The following is a 20,781-nucleotide window of genomic DNA, read 5'->3' as shown; positions in this document are numbered from 1 at the left end:
TGCTACCTGCTGTTAAGAGGAAATGACCAGGTGACACTGACATGGCTGACCTTTTCCTGTGTGTGTGTATTGCTTCCTTCTTTCTCTAAAACAGATCAGAAGAAATGTTGAATCTCCTGAAAATCCCCCAGATATGCGTGGGATGTAGAATGGATGGAGACGATGTTTCATGTTAGATGGAAAACTGATGAGCTGTCTCAAAACTACGAAAGCGTGTCAGAAGTTCCTTAGTAGCCTTGTTTCATGGACACTCGACCTTCATTTTTCTAAAGAAAGTGCACTGTTAAAACGCTGCGTTCTTTGTTCTCCTATTGATTATTTGTTGGTCAGACCTCGTTTCTGCCTTTTGTTTGACTTCCTACCTGCACACCGGACAAAGACTATTTCGGGGTCTGGGCCGTACAACTGGGTCCTGTTGGTTCTGTGTTAACACGGCGCCTCGCAGTGAGGTCTTCCTTGTTGTCCTGTCTGGGAGTGGCCCACGTTTTGTGACTTTGTTGGATCTCACTGAGGTCTTATTCAGAGATTTATTGTACCTAGTTCCACCTTCTCGTGTCATTACTGAATGCAACCAAAATCATGATGGCGCCAAATTAAAAGCTTTAAAATGGCTGTCCACAAACCGATGGGGGACATCTGCACAAACCTCCATTGTCATGGGGACGATACTTAACTGTATTTGTCGATCGAGCCAGAAGACACCAACCAGCTTGTTGGACTTCAAGAATGTCTTTGAGACATCAAAACTCGGAGGATAACCATAGAGGCTGGTTAGTTGTTTTAAAAAGAAGGATGTTATCAAGCTCCTCTTTTGTGGAACCAGCTTCCACTTTCAGTCCGGGGGGGGCACATTGGGTCAGCTCATCTAATATTAAACCTTTCCTCTTTGATACAGCTTGTGGTTAAGCTGCTGTAGGCAGAGACTGCCGTGGACTTCTTAGGACACACAGAGCCCCCCTCTCACTCTCACCCGCTCCTTCTACAAGAATCCACATTTTATTAATGCACATCACTAATTTAGCTTCTTTCCGGGTGATTTTTGTTGCTGCTTCTGCTATCATCATCATCCTCATCATTATTTTAAATATGATTCATTTTACTGTCATCATAAACCAAGATCTTTCTGCCCTCCCTCCCCACAGAAGCCTCTGTGGTTCTATCTGACGGTGGTTGCCCCTGTGGTGGTCCTGCCGTACACTTGTCCTGCTTCTTGCAATTTTTTTTTTTTTATCATTTCATTTAGAGGAATCGAATGTATTGTAATTCTTTGATGTTGTTCATTCTGTACACATGACACCTGTTGTAGTCTGTCCATCCCGGGAGAGGGCTCCCTCCTCTGACATTTCATGGGGAGGTTTTCCCTGTGCCGATGTGAGGGTCTCGGGATGTTGCGTGTGAACAGACTGTAAAGCCCTCTGAGGCAAATTCGTCATGTGCGATTTTGGGCTCTGCAAAATAAAATGAATTGAAAACATGAAACTGCTATCGGACAAACATGCTACTGTATGTAGACACAAACAGCTTCTAGACTCCTCGTACTTTTAAGGCTTTTTGCGTATAATTCTTAGATAAATTACCCACAATAGCCCTTAAACTGTCGATGACTTTGCTTTGATTTAGCAGTGCACATCTGTAAGGGTTGTAAAATAAAAATACTGTAGAGAAAATGTAAAAATAAATATCACACTTGAAGCTACATTGGTGTGCTCACCAGTAGCCACAGCACAAGCTCCCCCCAACCCCCCTCACAGCCTCATCCATTTCTGACACCCTTAAGACCACCGAGTGATGCTGGCTGTCACTTTGACCACAGGTATCCGGTAGCTTCTTCAGAATCTCAGTAATCAATAGTTCTCTCACACTGTAAGAACACACACACACATACACACACACACACACACAGTGAACCCTGAGGCCACCCTCTTGGTATGCAAACAGTGGATCTCATTCGAAGCCGAGGTTTCGCTCACTATCCTTGAAACCTGAGTCCGTAGCAGAGAGGTCCGGCTGAGACTGCGTGTGTGTGTGTGTGAGGAATCGGGTGTGAGCTGCAGGGCCTCCATTGATGTTCTCCATCCGACTGCTGGGTCAGGGCGACACACTAGTACAGATGTAGCAGGATGCAAACTTGATGGTGTCACACTGACCGCTGGTAGGGAGCACGTTACCCGGAGCCCGTCATGCAGCGATTGTTGCTTCGCAGTCAAAAATCGGTCCCACCTCCACTAGCAAGAGAGGGGGACAGAGCGGTCAAGACAGCTGGAGGATGAAGGACGAGCGAGAGCAACATTGGCCACAACCACTTCAGTGAATCGGAGGAACTTTCCTGAAGTTTTTTTCCTGATTGTTTCACTGCTGTTATATCACACTCAACTAATGAAGGTGTTTTTTTGCCTAACATGCCAAATCACATTGTTTTAAAAACAAATATATGATCAATTGCTTGCCATGCAGGGGGCCACCGCCACAGGAAGACTATTTAACTATCGATGTAGAGCCGCGCCCCACCCAGGTGGATCGGTCCATCAAACGTCCATCAGAAAACTGAATCGTGGCACTGGATTTTCTTCTCTTCAGACTGGGAAAAAGAGCAGCATCTTGTCGGAGACTCGCCGCCATTACACAAGCGGCCGGGATCCTCCTCCCCGTGCCCTGCCAACGGTTATGTATACGAGCGCTATTATGTACGAGAATGAGGGGAGGTTTAATAGTATTCTTGTGTGTTTGACACGAGGGAGGTCTATTTCCCCCCCCCCCCCATGTTGCCCTCTTTCCACTTGATATTAAGACAACAGGGAGGATTACGCCGAGCTACGGCAGGAGAAAAAAACAATTTGGTGTGGGATGGCGAGGGGGGGCTGTTGAACTTGGCTCCATTTTCCATTTTTCTCCTTTCTTTTTAGCTTCTTTGAGAGAGATCTTTCTGCAAGGCTGCGAACACAGCAGTTTTGTCGGTGTGTCGAACGATATTAGTTATTTTTCTTTTGTTTTCTTTACGTGATGATACCGGAACATCTCGGCAGTGATTATGTGGATGCTTAAAGGGGCGGGGGGGTGCTGTTAAATCCTTCATTTGTGCATTTTCCTATAAAAGCCAGCAACAATTTCCATTGATTAGGGATCATGTCCTTTCAAACTCAACTTCCATCTTCGAAAGAACTACTCAAGTAAAGCAACTAAATGCAAAAATCCTGACTCCTGAAACACAAATTAGGAAACAGATATGTCAAAATGGATGTTTGATCCAGCCCCTCTCCTCCTGGTTACTCATGAAGTCTTCATATTTCCTTCACTGTGATGATGTGAATTACCTACAAATAGCTTTAATAAAAGCATCTTTGTTTGCATGGCACAATTTATTTAAGAATGGAACACCATGCAGCCACAGACAAGCCTGTGAACTTCAGTGGTCAGGGCGGTCTGACTTTCCTGAGAAGTGTCTGGCAGAGAGGAGGGAGGGATAGAGACGAAGAGACAGGTGAGGTAGGATACATAAAGGCAACATGAGACATAGAAGCAACCTGACCCAATGAAAAGAGCGAAAAAGCACACAGTCGAGGGAAATGTGTAAGCGTAGAAGCTCCGTCTTGTTCTCACCCGAACACATTGTGTGACTCGGAGTGAGCCCGAAGCAGCTTAACGCTCACTGGAGGGAATTCATCCAAGTGCTGAAGGAGAGACGTGCCGTCACTGTTTGCTTCCTGTCGACACCTCCTGCCTGATAATGCCTTCAAACTCTCCCGTTGCTCAGGTCCGTCTGTCTGACTCATGTCAAACTTTTGGCCAATTTTTGGTTTTACACACGAGCATGGGGGGGGCATGACGGCTGTGATGAATGGAGGATCTGATATGGGTAAAGTCATTAAGGATTAGCTCTGCTGTAGATATTACATTTGTGTTTTTTCTCATTTTCAGCAGTGTTTTAGAGCTTCAAACACAAGTGCCACCAAGCCAACGTAACCCATGTGTAAAGTCACACTCATTGAAACAGAAAGTATTTGATGATATCTTCCCTCAGGTTGATGAGCGGGTTTTACTTGCGGCCATCCTTTTTTTTTTTTTTCTAAAAAAGTTCCCTCAATCAAAACAAGCTGGAGGGGTCGGGAAAGCAGACAAACAGCCTGACTAATAAACCGGCAGGAAGGAACGAGGGCCGGCTGGCAGAGAACCATCAAGTTTGATTATCAGACTCTTAGCCCTGATGCCCTTTACCTCCTCCCAGCGATTCGTCTGCGGTGTTTCCTTAATGAAAAGCCCGGTGGCTGGGCCCGTTCCGGATCTATCCGCGGGAGAGGAGCTCTGGCACGCCACGTTGACGTTGATCAATAGCCTGCAGAGAAGACGAGCAGAGCAGGGGCTTAATGGGAGGGAATGGGACTGGAAGGAAAAAGAGCAGAGGTGTGCTTTTAAATACCGGCCCAGTAATCTTGGCGGAGAGGTAAAAACCCAGGCGAGACAAGAGGAGTGTGGGTGCAGCCGGAGAGTGGGGTATTGAAGAGAATTATGATCAAATGAGACTAAACGGTCACAAAGGCTAGGTGGTTGCACCTCAAAGGGTTTCACTAAGGAGAGAGCGAAAAGCACTGCCTATTGACTTCTGACTGTCTCAATGTATTTCAGAATTTCTGTTAGAGTTGCCATTTTCAACCATAACACACGGCTCCAGAATGTGAAAGACCCCTCCTTCTTTAGATTGATTCAATTAAGTTGGACTCTTCTTCATAATTGGCCACTTTGAGGAAAAAGATGGCCCTATTTGATACTCCTCCTTCTGTCCAACAAGCCCATGAGATGTCCAAAACCAACAACCTTTTCATCTGGAAAACGTTTTCTGTCTCCCGAGCTGCGGCTCTCTAAGCTGATTCATTGTTTAGGTTTTAATTTCCTAAAACCTCTGGTCACTGTGGTTTTAAGCCAACAAACAGGAGGAAGGAGGGGACTATTTTTGCTGGCGGATTAAGTAATTAATTGGCCCGGTCGCTAGGAAACAATGTGCACATTTCCACACACCACTCTGAACGTGCGCATTGTTTCTACAGTGTTGTTCATGGCAGAATGAGCTGTTGAACAATTATTGGAACTTTTGTATAATGCACGTCAGAATTCTGCCTTCAGGGCTTTGACAGAAACCTCCGATGATCAGGTTCAGCATTTGGACTGGAGGCAGAGGAGAGAGGAATGAGCGACAGGTAACTCACAACGCGGTTCACCAGCCGGTGCATCCAGCTGCCAGCTCAGAGGTCAACCCAGGCCTGCAGGAACAGGGATGATATGCAGCAAAACCACATGGCAGACAACAACTAACAGGTGAATGACAGAACACATGAGAAGAGGTGATATTTAAATTTGGTGGTTGTGTGTACTTTCACGCCCATCATGTTTGGCCTGTTTAACTAAAGAAACCCATTACCTGTTGCGTATTATTTCAAACAGCACACTTTGTGCTCTCTTTAAAGAAAAGACCTCCTCTTTATAGTGGGCAAAAGTGTTTGGCTGAACAAAATAATGTCGTACACAACATCTTATCAGGCCCATCATAATTAAAGGATAAAGGTTGTGATGGAAGCACCAAGCTGAAATGTTGGTCTCTCAATAAAGTTGTTGTTAAAACTGTTTAAACGGTTCACCATGCAAAGTAGTGAGCTTGTGCCATGAATCCTTGTTACAAAGACGACAGGAGACCGAGAAGGTTGCAAAGTCCTGAGCCCGATAATTAAAATCACCTGTGTGGGCAGCTCATCTTTCAGTTACCTAGCTACACCGATAATAATAACACGTATAAATATACATTGAACTTGGTAGCACTGTACTGTGATAACATTTTACTCGCCAAAGTACTTTCTTGAGATGTCTAAGCCCTGATCAGAGAGAAGTGAAATGATTACCAATACGTGCGTGTTCCATGCCTACTTGTACAAGCGTTGGTATGGTATCTTTGGAAAAAGTTACTCCTTTTTTGCACATTTTCAAACGAATGTCCAGCCACAGGTGAAAATTTCCTCCAGTCCTTTTCAAATGAAACTTCTGTCTTCCGCAAGAAACTTAGGAAACTAAACTACATGGCCAGGTTTAGTTTCTAAAAATATGTTATGCACAACAAATCCACATGGACTTCTCATTTCCTATGATGAAGGAACAGCTGCCTCTTCAATACTTCATTGTTCTCTTTACTTATTCCACAATCTTGACCGCATGACTTATTCCTGTAACCATGACAACAATTCATTTTCAATTCATTTTATATACCTGAAAGCCTCACATGGAAGCACAGGAAAAACTCCCCATGAAAAAATAAAAAACCCTTCCATGGGAATAAGAGAAGAAACCTTAGGGCTCCCTCCTCCGGGATGGACAGAGTGCAATGGATGTCATGTGTACAGAATGAGAGAGAGAGAGACATATGAGAGGGGCTCTTTATCAGCGAAGTGGTCCTCCAATCAAAGTCCTCTTACGTCAGTCCCCCCTTCCGTCACCTCCGTGGACCACACCAGTCCCCTCCACTCTCGCCCAAGGGACCACGCCGTACCGAGATAGTTCTCTGCTTAACGCCTCATCTCTGACAAACGGAGGAACCCTTGACCCCATGATCTCACCGGGCTGGTTTGGCGAGAGGCAGAATGGGAAAGAAGTGGATCGATCACCTCGATGCCGTTCTCCATGACGAGGTCTGCGCCTTCCACGCTGCCAACAAATGTGACCACAGCCCCCGTTCATCCGACCATCTCCCCCACCGGCAGGCCCTCCACCGAGCACGCCTCCTCGCTGGCTCTGTGAGCCCCATGTCGGTGTGTAGCGAGCCACGCAGCGCTGGGCGACTGTAAACTACCCTTGAAACAAATACCCGAACCCTCTTTAATGTGCACTAACACAGCGGACCCTGCGTACCACAACACACATTCAATACACCACATTAACAAGTCAGCAAGATATCATATCAAGGACTATCAGACGCTTACAATCACGCTCCACAAGCTCAAGGCCCTTCATCTCAGAGAGAGAGGGGGTGTGTGTTAAAGAATTTGGATGAACAAAGATCTGTTGATTCCTTATATTCCTTTACTGATTGCTAGATGTTAGTGCTACTAAAGATATTTCTTTCTAAAAAGTATCCTGGTCTATGGAAGCATGGCTCATCATTTAGTCTTTCACAATGGCAGAAGATACAATATAGAACAAAATAGACACAATCCTGTGGCATCTCATCTCATCTTCAACCGGGGTCCGGTCGCCGGGGCAACAACCAGCGGGGGACCCCTTTCCCGGGCCACATCTACCAGCTCTGACTGGGGGATCCCAAGGCGTTACCAGGCCTGTGCAGAGATATAATCACCTAGTCCTGAGTCTTCCCCCATAAGAAGCTGCATTCAAATGGTTGATAATGGTGTCCAACTAAATCCAGTCGGATTATCAGACTACATTAACAGACTTTTTTTTTTAACATAAGGGACTAATTACAACACCACAGCCTTTATTGTGGAAAGTGAAAGGTAAAGATTCCCCCTGCTTATCCAGGGACGGCCTTACTAAATCCCTATTAAAGAAGCTTAACTGAGCCGTGGTCTGCTGCTCAGCTGGGGTTATAAGTCAAGGTTGAACCCTCATCTGTATATCCACACGTCAGTCTGACAAAAGCCTGAGTAATGGACACAAAGCACATGTTAAAGCCCATTGGTACAGGTGAAGGGCTCGGGGTGTTCCTGCCATTCATTAACAGGGCGTTAGGCCCCTGACATCCACCAAACGGCCCACTGACCGGACTGAGCTCTTCTCCAGCTGCCAAGGGATTAGATGATTCCATCCTTTTCTCTGGAAGCAAGAAGGGTTAAGAGAAGAATCTGAAATGAGAGGAATGCAGGCCAAGAAAAAGGCTCTTCTACATTTGATGGTGGAGGGATATGTCTCAGTTCATTCATCTTGCAGTGCTTTAATTGGTTCATCAGTTCACATGTAGTGTGATGAGTGATGGTTTGAACATCTTGGAGTGTTAATGTTCCTGCGATGGGGAGAGCTTGATCGATACATGTTGAGCGTGCAGACTCTGCGCCGGAGCTCATTCAGTTCCACTAACCAGAATATACAGTGGCTCTAATGTGTGGGGGGAGACTCAGAGCCACTGCTGGTAAGCCATAGAGGGGGGGGGGGGGGGCGGATTTATTCATTTGCATGGCGATGGATGTTTTCTATCTGTTATGCCTAAAATGCAAAAGCATCTGTAGTAATGCAGCAAGATCCACCTTTCTTTATGAATATGAAACATGGTGACTGCATGCATCCATATAAACCATGACAGGCGTTCATACTCTACGTTGTGACCAAATTATCCATGAATGCATTTCAAAGCAAGTCCACACACGAGGTCGTTTTTTTCCTATAGGAACTATAGTTGATAGAAGTAAATATGATATGTCCAGAAAGCTACAGATCAGTGTACAGGTAAACCAATTTCAATTAAATTGATTTTGAAAAGGCCAAAATCCCAGATCATAAATTTATCTCAGAGGGCTTTACAAAAAAAGCCCTAACTATAGACCTGAACTATAAACCTGAGCCAGCCGTAACTAAAAACATCGTAAAAAATAGAAAAGTCTTAATTAAAAAAAAATGACATGAAGTAATAATATTCCTCCTATTACAATAACCAAAAAAGGATAAATCAGTGTGGAAGATTGAGTCCATCTTCTGACTTTGGGGGTGGATGTAAGACATCTTAAAGTGTCCTGAAGGTCATCAGCACAGTTTGTTCTGGCAGACAACAGATTAGATCGAGTCCCACGTCCGCTATCACCAGGAGAAAGTTCACCTCGACAGACCACCCCGGTAGTGTTTGCAGAGTTTTGATATCAGCTGACTGCAGCCTCTGTGCTGGAGAACAGAGCAGCAGTCACAATTGTTTAAGTGTTGGAGTGTTTTAATTGCTTCTTGCTTCAGATGTAGCCGACTGTGTTTGCCCTGTGGGTGTATTTTGGAGATTAGAGTTCCCTCAGAGCTGCAGGTGCATAAAGCTACGTGGCGAGGACGAAAGGACCGCGTTTCAAATGTGTTCTTCCTAATGTCAAAAAATAAGAAATGGTAAGAAAAAAAAAAAAAGGCTAAATGGAATTACCCGTCATGGTGTTTTCGTAGATGCTTTGAGGTGCACATGAAAGTGCAACACACACACACACACACAGAGGGGAAGAGAGACAGTGTGACGGTAAAAGAGAAAACAGAGAGACCCTGGAAGGGGTTGGGTCAGTGTGTGTGCAGCATAGCCATAGCAATTAAAGACTTTTGTTTAGAGGAAGGGGAAGAGACAGAATTGATCGGTGAGCCACAAACCATCGCTTCACAAATGCCAAAAACACAGACGCAATATTCTTACACACACACACACACACACACTCATCCAGAGGGAGCCATGAAAAGTGTTCTTTCAACCAGAGCTGGATCAGAATGACCTCCCCTTCTGAAGTATTTAGAGAATAGGCTTTATAAGATAGACCTATGAAGCAAAAGGGTTTAGACAATACAACCATAATCCCATACTGGTACGGGTGGTTTGGCTGTTTTGGAGTGCGGTTGGATGAGGCACACACCTAGAGGAAAGTCCATATTTATAATATTACTGTTTAGCCAATTGGCGTCCTTAAATGGACTCCTTTGGCGGCAACATTGTTTTGTGTTCTCGGCAAGGCGGGTATCGAAAGGCGGAGGAAGTAAAGAGCATGGATTTTATATAAATTATATTCTACCGATTTGCTTGTTCAGGTGCCAAAAATAAGAGAAGTGTATTTTATTTTTTTTCATGGTGAATGAATATTTAATTGCAAAGTAGAGTAGTGTGTTTCTGAAATCAACCTTGGATGTTTCCTGAAGTTGATTTGATTATTCCACCCGGGAACATTTTCCACCTTGTTAAGTTTAGGAAAAACAGCCTTTACTTCAAATAAGTATATGAGTGAAATACGTAAAGAAAACCTCAAAAACACACGTTGTCTCCTGTTGGAAAGGAACAGACCGTCTTTTACGCCTCCTCTTCCTCCAACCATAAATAGTCTTCCTCACTGGCTTCAGTCCCTCATTGTCCCTCAGCTGAGTGAAACAGGAGTCCGTCATCTTTGCTGCATGTGACCCTTTTAATGTCATTTCCATTTTGTGACTTTCTTGTTATTGGGTCTAGGGGGAAGTTCCCAGTATGAACGTGGCATGATGCAATGAGGGTCCGATTGCTTCCTCCACCGGGCCAGAGGGGCAAGCGTGTGTCGGATGAGCTGCACCTGGAAACATGTGACCGCGTGTGACTGCAAGGCGCACGAGGACGCAATGGATCCTAAATACATTCCGATAAATCTGAACTGACACTCCGTGGGAACACCTTCTTCCTGGAATCACCATCTGCTGCAATAACCAATTAACGAATGAGTGAAATTACAGAGACAATTATCCCCTCGATAATTATCAAAAGACTTGTATCCTATGACACGATCAAAGCATCTCAAGGGGATTAACAAGAAGAGAAAGACGAAGGAGACGACAAAAAGCAACTTCACAAGGGCGGTCTGTGTTTAAATACATTGTTATAACACCAAGATTATTCATGCATGTGCTCCTATGTTCTTTGCTTGTGATGCTGCAGCAGAACAACACCCCCACAGGGAGAAAGATGCACTGGATGAACCGGTATGCGCACACACATACACACACACACACACACAAAGATCTTAAAGGCAGATATGTGTTTGTGACACATGCAACATGTGTGTGGAGTACACACACGCACACACACACACACACACACACACACACAGTGTCAGTGGACCACAAATGTTCCAGGTTATTTAAAGAAGTCCAATTAAACATAATTCTCGACATAATCTCTCTCTCTGCACTTTCATTAAGTCACGTTTCTCCACAGAAAGGCGGGCGAGATGAGCGCTGACAGGGCCCTCCCACGCCTCCACCCCCCCCCCCCCCCCCGCCTCCACCCCGGCTCCTTCCGCAGTGCGACAGCAGCCTCTGGTGGAGCTCACGGCTCTGAAGCTGGAATCTCCCTCAACGGAGGTGCGCTGAAGTCCGGCTGCTGGCAGGAAGAAACCCCAAAAAAGCCCCAGTGTGACCAGAGGGGCTCGGACGCGCTGCGTTGGGCTGCTTTCACATTCAAAGAGAGTATTTTGCTCTTCGTTAGACAGTTTTCAGAGTTTCATCACACCGGTGGCTGACCTATGTGGCACAGTACTGCAGGCTGTACACACACACACACACACACACACACTTTGTTCTCATAGTTTAAAGTGCATCTTTATCCTGACTTGTTTATCTTGTTGAATCAGATTAATCATATAACCCTGGGGGGGGGGATTTTAGGAGCTATTATTATCATTTTGAAAATTAATAATTTAGCCCAAATGGAAGCAACTATGCTAACCCAATGTTTGGATATTATAAATGAATTGATGAGCATATAAAGACAAGAAAATGATGATGGTGACAGCAGTGAATGCTTTGTGGTATTCTGATGGCTGTTGATTTGGTCCGAATAAGCAGACAGACATTCTTTTGTCCTTTTTGAATAAAAACCGTAATATAATTAATGGAGTGGTCTGACACACAATAATGACCATGGCTTCTTAAATATTTTCTTCAATGAACATTGAAAGATGTTTGGAATACAACCATTGTCTGCATTTATTATATTAATTAAAAAGCCTGACAAATACTTCAACATAATTACATCGACAGTAGAATAAGGTCAGAGTTCACAGGTGGTGTCTCTTGTGGATTTGATATAGAACAACAATTCGTAAAGCTCTCTGAGCACATGAACACTGAGCAGCGAGTGGGAGCCGTTTCTGGCAAATACTTACAGTGCAGGACATGTCTGTGTAAGTCAGTCTTTATTTTTAGGTGAAACAGAGATAAGCTTCTACAGGGAGGAAAAGAGAAATTCATTTTCAGTGGGTCATGGCTGTTTACAACTACACCGTTTCCTTTAGTTTTTTCATGTGAGCACTTTGGTGGTGTCTCTTTCAGTGTTGGTGCAACCACATCCTTCCCAAGCCTGTAATGCCTCCTTAACAGCCCCGTTTCATTTTTCACCCCATCCTTTATGTGCATATCAAAGCTTGCTGTCGAAAGGGAATTATTCCACCTCAAATAGATCCGTGTAAAAGTACAACAGAGTAGCCCTCATTGAAATGTGAGGCGCAGAACAGAGCAATAACCTAGCGGCACTGCAGACAAAAAAAATCCTATTAATGAAGGCCTGAGAGAGCGGCATGCTGACCCTGTGCCAGTCCGCTCTGATTGACCCCACCGCGAATTGGCTTCGGTCCGATCAACCAGCAGCCTCCTGGGCCTCGGCGGACCGAGGACGAGGCGATGCTGCTCTCCATAATCATCCAGCTGCGCGCGGCCATGTGCCGCTTTGTTACAGGCTGCGTCTTACGTTTACGCCCAGTCGGCAGAATTCTTATGCCACTTGATGTTATGGGAGGCATGGTCAGCGTTTCTCAACCCCAAATGGGTTACATGAAAGAAAAGTCATTTTAGACTTGTGGTTAATATTGCACAAAAAGTATTGTATGTGCAGAGAAGCTAATACCGGAGTGACATGAACCCTTTTCTTAGATCTTGTCAAAACATTACATAACATGTCATTAAGCTGATCCTTTTATCCAAAGCTACTTACAATTGTGCATTTCAACCATAAGGATAAAAACCTAGAAGAACCAGAAACAAGAAGGTGCAATTTCATCAAATAAGCCGATTTACAACAAGAGGCTTAAGAGACTTATAACAACACTCTGACAATAAAGAATTGCAGTAACCTAGTCTAGAAGTAACAAACACATGACTTTTTACATATTAGGTAGATGAAAAAAGGCGGTGCTTGTAGTCTGCTTTATCTGCTTTATCCTATAGATCCTTTACGGTGCTGCTGGATGCCGGAGCAATACCATCCAGAGAAACTATATAATACATAAGACAGCTGACTTCGAAGGTGCTCTGGGCCATCAAGATAACTTCTGTTTTGTCTGAGTTTAGATTTAGAAAGTTTAGCTGGTCATCCAAGACATTCTTGATGTCTCACAAGCTGGTCGGTCTCATCTGGCTTGAACAACAATTAAGTATTGTCTGCATAACAATGGAAGCTTATGCTGTGTTTTCTGATAACATCGCCCAAAGGAAGCATAAAATGAGTCCAAGCACAGAACCTTGTGGGACTCCGTGACCAACATCATCATCAATGGTCATCAATGATTCACTGTTTACAGACACAAACTGGGATCGATTCGATAAATATGACTTAAACCAGCTGAGTGCAGTTCCTTTAATACCAATCAAATGCTCCAGTCTCTGCAGAAGTATAACATAATATAATAATAATCATAAAGATCATTATGGCTGTCAGTAGATTTTTTTTTTTAACTAATTAATCGCACATTTTGAAATTCATTCATCTTGATTAATGGCGATTAATGAATGTTGTTTTTGCTGTCACAATATAATTTTTAATTCATGTTTTTCTTCTAAATACTAAATCTGACAAGTATCACTTTATAAAATGTGTATTTTAGTTGTTTAATCGTTAATGTTATTTTAAACGCAAAACTATACACATTTCATGATCTTGAAGGTAAAATTCCATCGGGTGGAACATGTTGAACTCGCGACTCTTCCAGCTGTCCTCGTGCACTTTGCTCTCAACTCGCCATCATTCAAAAACCATCTCCCCACGTTTAGCAGGACGTTTTCAAACCGCGGTCTTTTAGGGACACAGTGGTCCTCTGCAGACTGTGTGCCACGCAGGGTAACGTTAGATGTTGAGATGGAAGCAGCCTAGCAGCTAGCTTAGGTGGACCACCTGAGCTTCAGGTGGTCCGTTTTACACTCAAACCCCTTCCCCACACATGGAGTAACTCCTCTGCACAGTTATCCGCTGTATTTGTTTGTTTGTTTGTTTATTTAAAAGGATCCCCATTAGCTGACGCTGAGACGACAGCTAGTCTTCCTGGGGTCCAAAAAAACCCCCCATAAAAAAACAGTAATCACAATCACAATTACAAACATATCATATATAAATACACACAAAAGACAATAAAAAGTAACAATTCTAAAAGTACTGATTAAAGTAATAAAAGTAATGCTAAACAACAGGGCACATGATACAACCTCGCTCAACCATCCCAGACGATATTATTATTATATTATGTTGAAAACAAATACAGTCTTAATCTTTTTTTTCAACCCGTTTTTCCCTTGATTTCACGAACCCCAACTGGAAGATTGTTCCAAAGCGCAGTGGACCTATACAACACGGTCCTCTTCATAGAGTCGGATTTAGGTAGGGGTAAAGAAATGACTATTCGCCCCGCTTGTGTGTGTGAATGCATATCTGAATAGTAAATGATATTGTAAAAATGTTGTTGGTAACTGGAGTCGGTAAAAGAACGCTAACGCCGTGTGCTGGTATACCCCTGATCTGGACAGACGCCCATCGTCATTGTAAACGTTTGTTTTTCGCGGAGATTAAACATTGGTTAAAGGGTCGCCAAAATGACCATCGATGCCGACAACATATCCTGGAATTCTGGCCTTTCACAATAAAATGTTCCGCTTCAACACTTCCAAATAGCGCAATAAAAGCTCTTCCATCGTCGCCCCAGCATTGGCCTACCGCCGCCCGAGTGAGTCTTACTACTTTCTCTCATCAAATGAACTTTCCTGCAGTAGTTAGACTTTATATACATATATTCATTAGATCTGACACGTAGATCATGTAAATGCAAGCAGCTAATGGTCACACAGGTTGGCTTTTCTGGATGTCTCAATCACTGCCGTCAACATTTAAAATGTGCCATTCGTCCCGATGTACAAGAAAGAACCAATCTGTTTTTGAGACAGGTTAGAGATCAGTGTTTACTAAATATATAGACTCGTGCGTTGTTCCATCAACTCCCCTTGAAAAAACGGTCTCCCCATCAGCCACTTACGTCTTACCAGGATACTTCGCACACAACAAATGGGCTGTGACAAACATGAAAATGATTAAGGATACCAATTTAACAAAAGAGGCTAAGCCGGCTGATGTCATGCAGCATTCACAGCGAGAGACAGACGGGTCCAATCACTCAGCCAAGAGACCACTGTTTGTCTCTACTAAGAGAAGGTTTTTAGAGTTTCACTAAGGAGACTCTCCCGCAAAGCTCTGCATCACATATGAGATCGTATATATATATATATATATATATGTACATATACCATGTACATAAACCGATGCTTTTCTTTCCACCGAGAGAGGAATTGTTCCTCTTTGTAAAAGTGAATTTGTCCCTGTTCCATCAATGAATTCAAAGTGTGTATTTCTGAAGCATGAGATAGACATGAAGCCAACATTATCCTCCTGTTACACGTTAGAGGTTGGCCTGTCACGCTGATGCATGCTGTAATTGAAGTTCCTTGCTGACAACGGTGACATAAACCATGTGGACAACCCGACGTGGAATTCATTTACAGCGTTGACTGAAACAGATTCATAACCTCACTGTGTCCCCGTGTTGAAGAGGTGTGGTTGGAGCACAATGCTTTTGATTGTTGTCGCTGTCAGGAATACATTTCTCACCGTCAAGTGCAGAGTTTTCAGGGAACACTCTGTATTTCCATTATTTCTTGTGTGAAATATGGGTCAAAACTACCGCCATTAGCTTCTGCATTAGCATTAGACGCCATCCATTGAAAGCAGTCCGCCCTGCTATCTGCTTCCACTACTTCACGTCGGTGAATCACTGACCTCTGACAAGCAGCGGCCCGTCTCCTTCATTTAATTGCAAGGGTGTGCATTTTTGTCACAACCGTTCTGGCTTAATCACAGCAGTGTTGTGTGTGTGTGTGTGTGTGTGTGCGTCTTCTCTGTTGTTCCCGAGTGCGTGGCGTAGCATGCTAATGAGCTAATGCAGTCCCACTGTTAACTGCAATTAAGAGCACGTGCAGCAGCTAATGTCGGGGTTAGTGGTGGCTCGCATTAAGCCCTAATAGGAACAGGTGTCAGGTTACTGATGTTTTTTAGAGTGAGTGGCCAATCGCAAAACGCATCGGACAGAAGGAAAAACACGTCCTTTGCTGTAGGAAATGCAAGAATCCACGTAGGTTTTGTTCACCAAATGGAATATGGAATATGTTGTTACTTGTTTTGTTTATTGTTCATTTTTTCTCTCATCAGTCCTTTCTACACATTCTCGATACCTTCACCCCACCCCATCATTGTGCACACCGCCCCCACCTACGTGCTCATATTCACTGGCTCATATTCACACGCCAGTCTATCACAGCAAATGGCTGTTTTTATTTCAATTTCCTAAAATTGGATTTTAATGAATTCCGCAATGAATAACCAAGCGAGAAATTATTTTCCAATATCCTCACATGATATTCCACCATCCTTCTGTATTAGTGGAATTAATACTTGAAGCATGCTGGATATGCTGCATCAGGTGATGTAGGATTTGATTAGGAGTTTAAAGTTTTTCAGCAAATAAGGTGTGGGGCACAATCACGTTTTATTCTTATTTTTTAATCTAGGGGGAAGAAGTCCCTCAAGCAGCGGCGGGGAACACTCAATCGCTGAGAATTTGATCAGCATGCTGGGAAAGTATCTTTCCCTATTTCCCTTCATGTCTCGAGGCACTTTGGAGGACATGTGCTGAGCACATGTGTGGGAAACATGGAACTATTTTCCTGTGTAAAGTTAAAGTAAATAGAGAGCTGCCATTGTTGCCTGTCTTTTCCAAATCTGATTGCGCGGGAGTCCGATTGGATAAAAGCTGATCGGGAAAAAAAAACTCTCAACATCTTCTCACACAAAATAAAACTTGAGGAAGAGTTCTGGTGGGGTTTGGACAAAAAGAAAAACACATGAAGTCACGCTTCTAAAATGAAGGGGATCTATTAATTCCACGACATGCCCCATGGTCAAAGGAAATATGCTATAGCTCGCCAACTTGTTGGGCGGGGCGGGGGGGGGGGCAGAGACTCTGTGCATCATGCACACACACACACGTATACACCTAAATCACCTCCACACACAGAGGGGGGGGGGGGTGTCTAGGGGTCTACCTCTCCTCTCTCTTGCTCAGCATTCTCCCTTTCATTGCTTTCACTCCTAATCAAGGATGTAATTAGTGCTTGCCACACAAGTGCTTTCATCTTGAGCAGAAACAAAGGCGAGGTGCACCTCTCATCACGCGGGGCACACCCATCCCAAATTGGATTATGAAAAAAAAAAAGAAAGGCCTCGTCTTGACACTTCTTATTGTTCACAGAGACATTGCCGTCTGATTACTGAGGCCTACAGCACCACGGCTGGAGTGGAGCTTCTCTCCCACAAGGTGAGCCGTTTGGGGGCGTGCGTCCTGCCTCTTGTAGAGCCCTCTCCAAAAGGATGTCTTGGCATAATGAAGACGTGTTTGACTGCAGGAGGAAGTCTCGTCTCCAGATCGCCTCCAGCACGTCGAGGACTCCGCTCGGTTTCACGTGGACTTTTCTTGGCACCAGTCCGATCGGGGTGGTTCCAGTTTAAAAGAGAAACAAAATGTACCCGATCAGTGATGGGAAACCAATCAGGCTGCTGGAAGCCATCTCAACCAAACTAAATTATTGACATCAATAGAATTATTAATGTCAATAAGATCATTCATTAATATTAATAAAAACAGGGCACCGCCCTGGGATCAAGGCCCGATATTCCCAATGAGAATGAACAATGAAGGTTTGAAATCCAGCACAGGCCATGTACGACTTCATCACAAAAATGATGCACAACGTAGTGCACAGAAAACTGAGAGAGAGAGAGAGAGAGAGAGAGAGAGACCTTGCTTTATAGCAATGGCACACCTTGACATGTACATTCATGTTCACATATGTATACACCTTTCATACGCCATACACTGGTGTTACCTTCCCCTCCTCTTCTCCATCAGAGCCCTCCCTCCCCCCCCCCCCCCCCCCCCCCCGTCCCCTCCCCCTCATCTGGATTGTATGCTCTTCTTCTACTAAACAGTACCCCCCCCCCCCTTTCCCCCAACCCCCATTTGGCCGTTCCTCCCTGCATAAAGGCCTCATCCCCTCCGCGGCATCAAGTGAGATTAAGTGACTTTGTAAGTCATCAAGGCCGTGTCTTGTAATATTGATCTCGTATGCGGGGTGAAATGTGGCGATCATTGGAGAAGTAATTATAAAGGCCCTCGGCGGCGCTCCTCCTGCACGCTGTTTATCGGCGCGCTCATTAAAAGACATTGGCAGGCAGGCGGGTCCCTATCTCTCCATTTGCCAGTCGAGCGCGGCGCCGAAGTCGGCGGGTCATGGCTCCCGGTTGGGCGATAAGCGCCGAGCGCCAAATTGGAGAAGGACTGATTGCGTCCCCCCGAGGAGACGTGCGTGATGAAGCGCTCGGCGGCTTCCGGGCCGTCTGCTTGTAGTTTATTGCAGCGCTGCGTCTCTCTTCCTCCATCGCTGCTCAATTAACTCCGCCCTCACTCTGTCCGCTTTGCACGTACCTTTTCTCCGTCTTGAGCTGACTCTTTAATTAATGCAGGTTGATTTGGATCAGGAAGGTGATCACCATCTTCTGATTGGCTTGACTGTATTTACCATCTTTACAGGTGACCATAAGCACCTGTTGGTGGTGGTGTTTGTATACTGTGGAAGACTTGAAACCTTCCGTAGTTGCATTAAATGCTAAATTCACCCCTGAAGTAAGGCTTTAGCAGCAGAGCTCTGAAAATAAGTGTTCAAAGCCATATCATAAAAATTCTCACAATACAGCCTGATCAGCAGGTCCAGCTCAAGTGGTTTCCCATTTGGATGGTGTCCTAGCGCCGTCAACGTGACAGACACTGAGGATCTGAGGGACGTTTTCTGTCCCGTCCCGCAGGTCCATGACCCAGTTTCTCAGCGGATTATCTGATTATCACAGTTCTATAAATGAATTGCCAAGTAGAACTATAATAGAAGACCATCGAAAGACCATTTTTAGCACAAACAGACATCTGTTTTGTTTAATTGTGTCAGTGCTCTATGATGGATGATTGACAGCTCTACTTCCTGTTTAGTGAGCTACCAGCAAAGCCTCTGCGCCCCCTAAAAGACGGCGTCAGAGCCTCGGTCCCAGCAGCGCTGCTGTCAAACCCAGCTGCTCCGTAATGATGCCGTGCCGGGGGGGGGGGGTCCCGGACCACACACAAATAACGCCTGGGGCGCTTCAGTGGAGAGCATCTATTAAACAGGGAAGAACTTCTCACCTTTTCACCTTTACAGCATAGCATGGCTACGGGCTACGGGGGGGTGAAGGGGCTGTTGATCTCTCTATAAAATACATTCATTTAGACACGTGACCTCAGAAAGGACAAACAACATGAAGATAAAGGAAAATCAAGGAACGTATTCATCAATTAATCAGAAACACGAGAATGTTGCACAACACTAGAGGTTTAGCTAGCTCAGCGTGTGTGTGTGTGTGTGTGTGTGTGTGTGTGTGTGTGTGTGTGTGTGTGTGTGTGTGTGTGTGTGTGTGTGAGTGGCGATAACATGGTTGCATTCATTCTGTGGATACATAAGGCTTATACAGGGGAGGCAACAAAGTACTACTAATGGGGACCGAACCGCCTTGAGGCGGCTCATGGCACCGGACCGTGTCGGGGGGAGGAGGGTCGGGGGGAAGGCGGCGCTCCGAGCTTCAAAGAAGCAAAACAGGCCGACACATTCCAAAGAATGCGGAAGGAACCGGAAGGAACGGGCACCAACTGGGGTGTGTTGATAAAACGCGCTGTGATTACTTAGCTCTCAGTTTGTTTGTTAGAGAAAACTTCCTCAACTTTCACTCACTCTAATTAAAAAACTGGGCAAACTTAAAGGACAAGCTGCCTGCTTTGTGGACAGCCAATTAGCGCTCCCCATTCTGCTGTCATCCACTGAGGCTGCAGTATTCTTGTGAGAGTTGGTCCCCCACCGAGCTTCATGCTGCTGTTTTCCTCCTGCCTACCTGCTTCGCTTCAGCTAATGAGCAAAGAGCAGGACCAGAACCAGCCACTCTGCTCCTCCTCTGATCCGATTGGTACAAAAACATGCTCTCCCTCTACTTTGCTCAGAAAAGGACGGACAGGTGATTTAATGGTGTATATATATATATATTTGGTCAGCTTAGAATAAGCTATATACTGTAGACCTCCTTAGGAAGCAGATCGTCTTCACAGCGTTTTTTTTTTCTCTCTGGTAGCCCAGAACAGGCAAATGAAACCATTGGCTCTGGATCGGGAACACCACTAGATGTTCTCCAGAGCCTGTGCACTCCACCTTCTGGAGCACAGCCTGCTCGTTCCATTAGACCTTCTGACAGTGTCCGAGGGGTAAAACGAGAAGTCGCTGATTCTTTTAGTGCTCAGTGAAACATCTCGAAGTGACAGCCGGGCGTTTCCCATCATGCCCTGGGGTCCTGCAGTCGGTGGGGGGGGCAGCTGTGGCCCGACGCGTCCCTGCAGGGATCCGTGGTGATGCGTCCAGCACCTGCTGGGTTCACCTTATACATTTAGGTACGGAGCCTCAGACTGAATGTTTGGGTCCCGAAGGCAACAGAATGATTGACATATTTTCAGCCGTGGCAAAGCAACATTGAAGCAGCATTGTAATTGTCTCCCGTTTAGCTCTGTTTTGGGTCGCCACCAGTGGAATCCAACTGGGCCTGTCTGGTGCGCAACACTGAGAGCTCATCAGAGCCTAGAACTAAAACAGGAGGGTGCAACTACGGAGTTG

This window comes from Pungitius pungitius, chromosome 19 (genome assembly GCF_949316345.1).
Source record: "Pungitius pungitius chromosome 19, fPunPun2.1, whole genome shotgun sequence".
Lineage (NCBI taxonomy): Eukaryota > Metazoa > Chordata > Actinopteri > Perciformes > Gasterosteidae > Pungitius > Pungitius pungitius.
Note: the sequence above shows the minus strand (reverse complement) of the source record.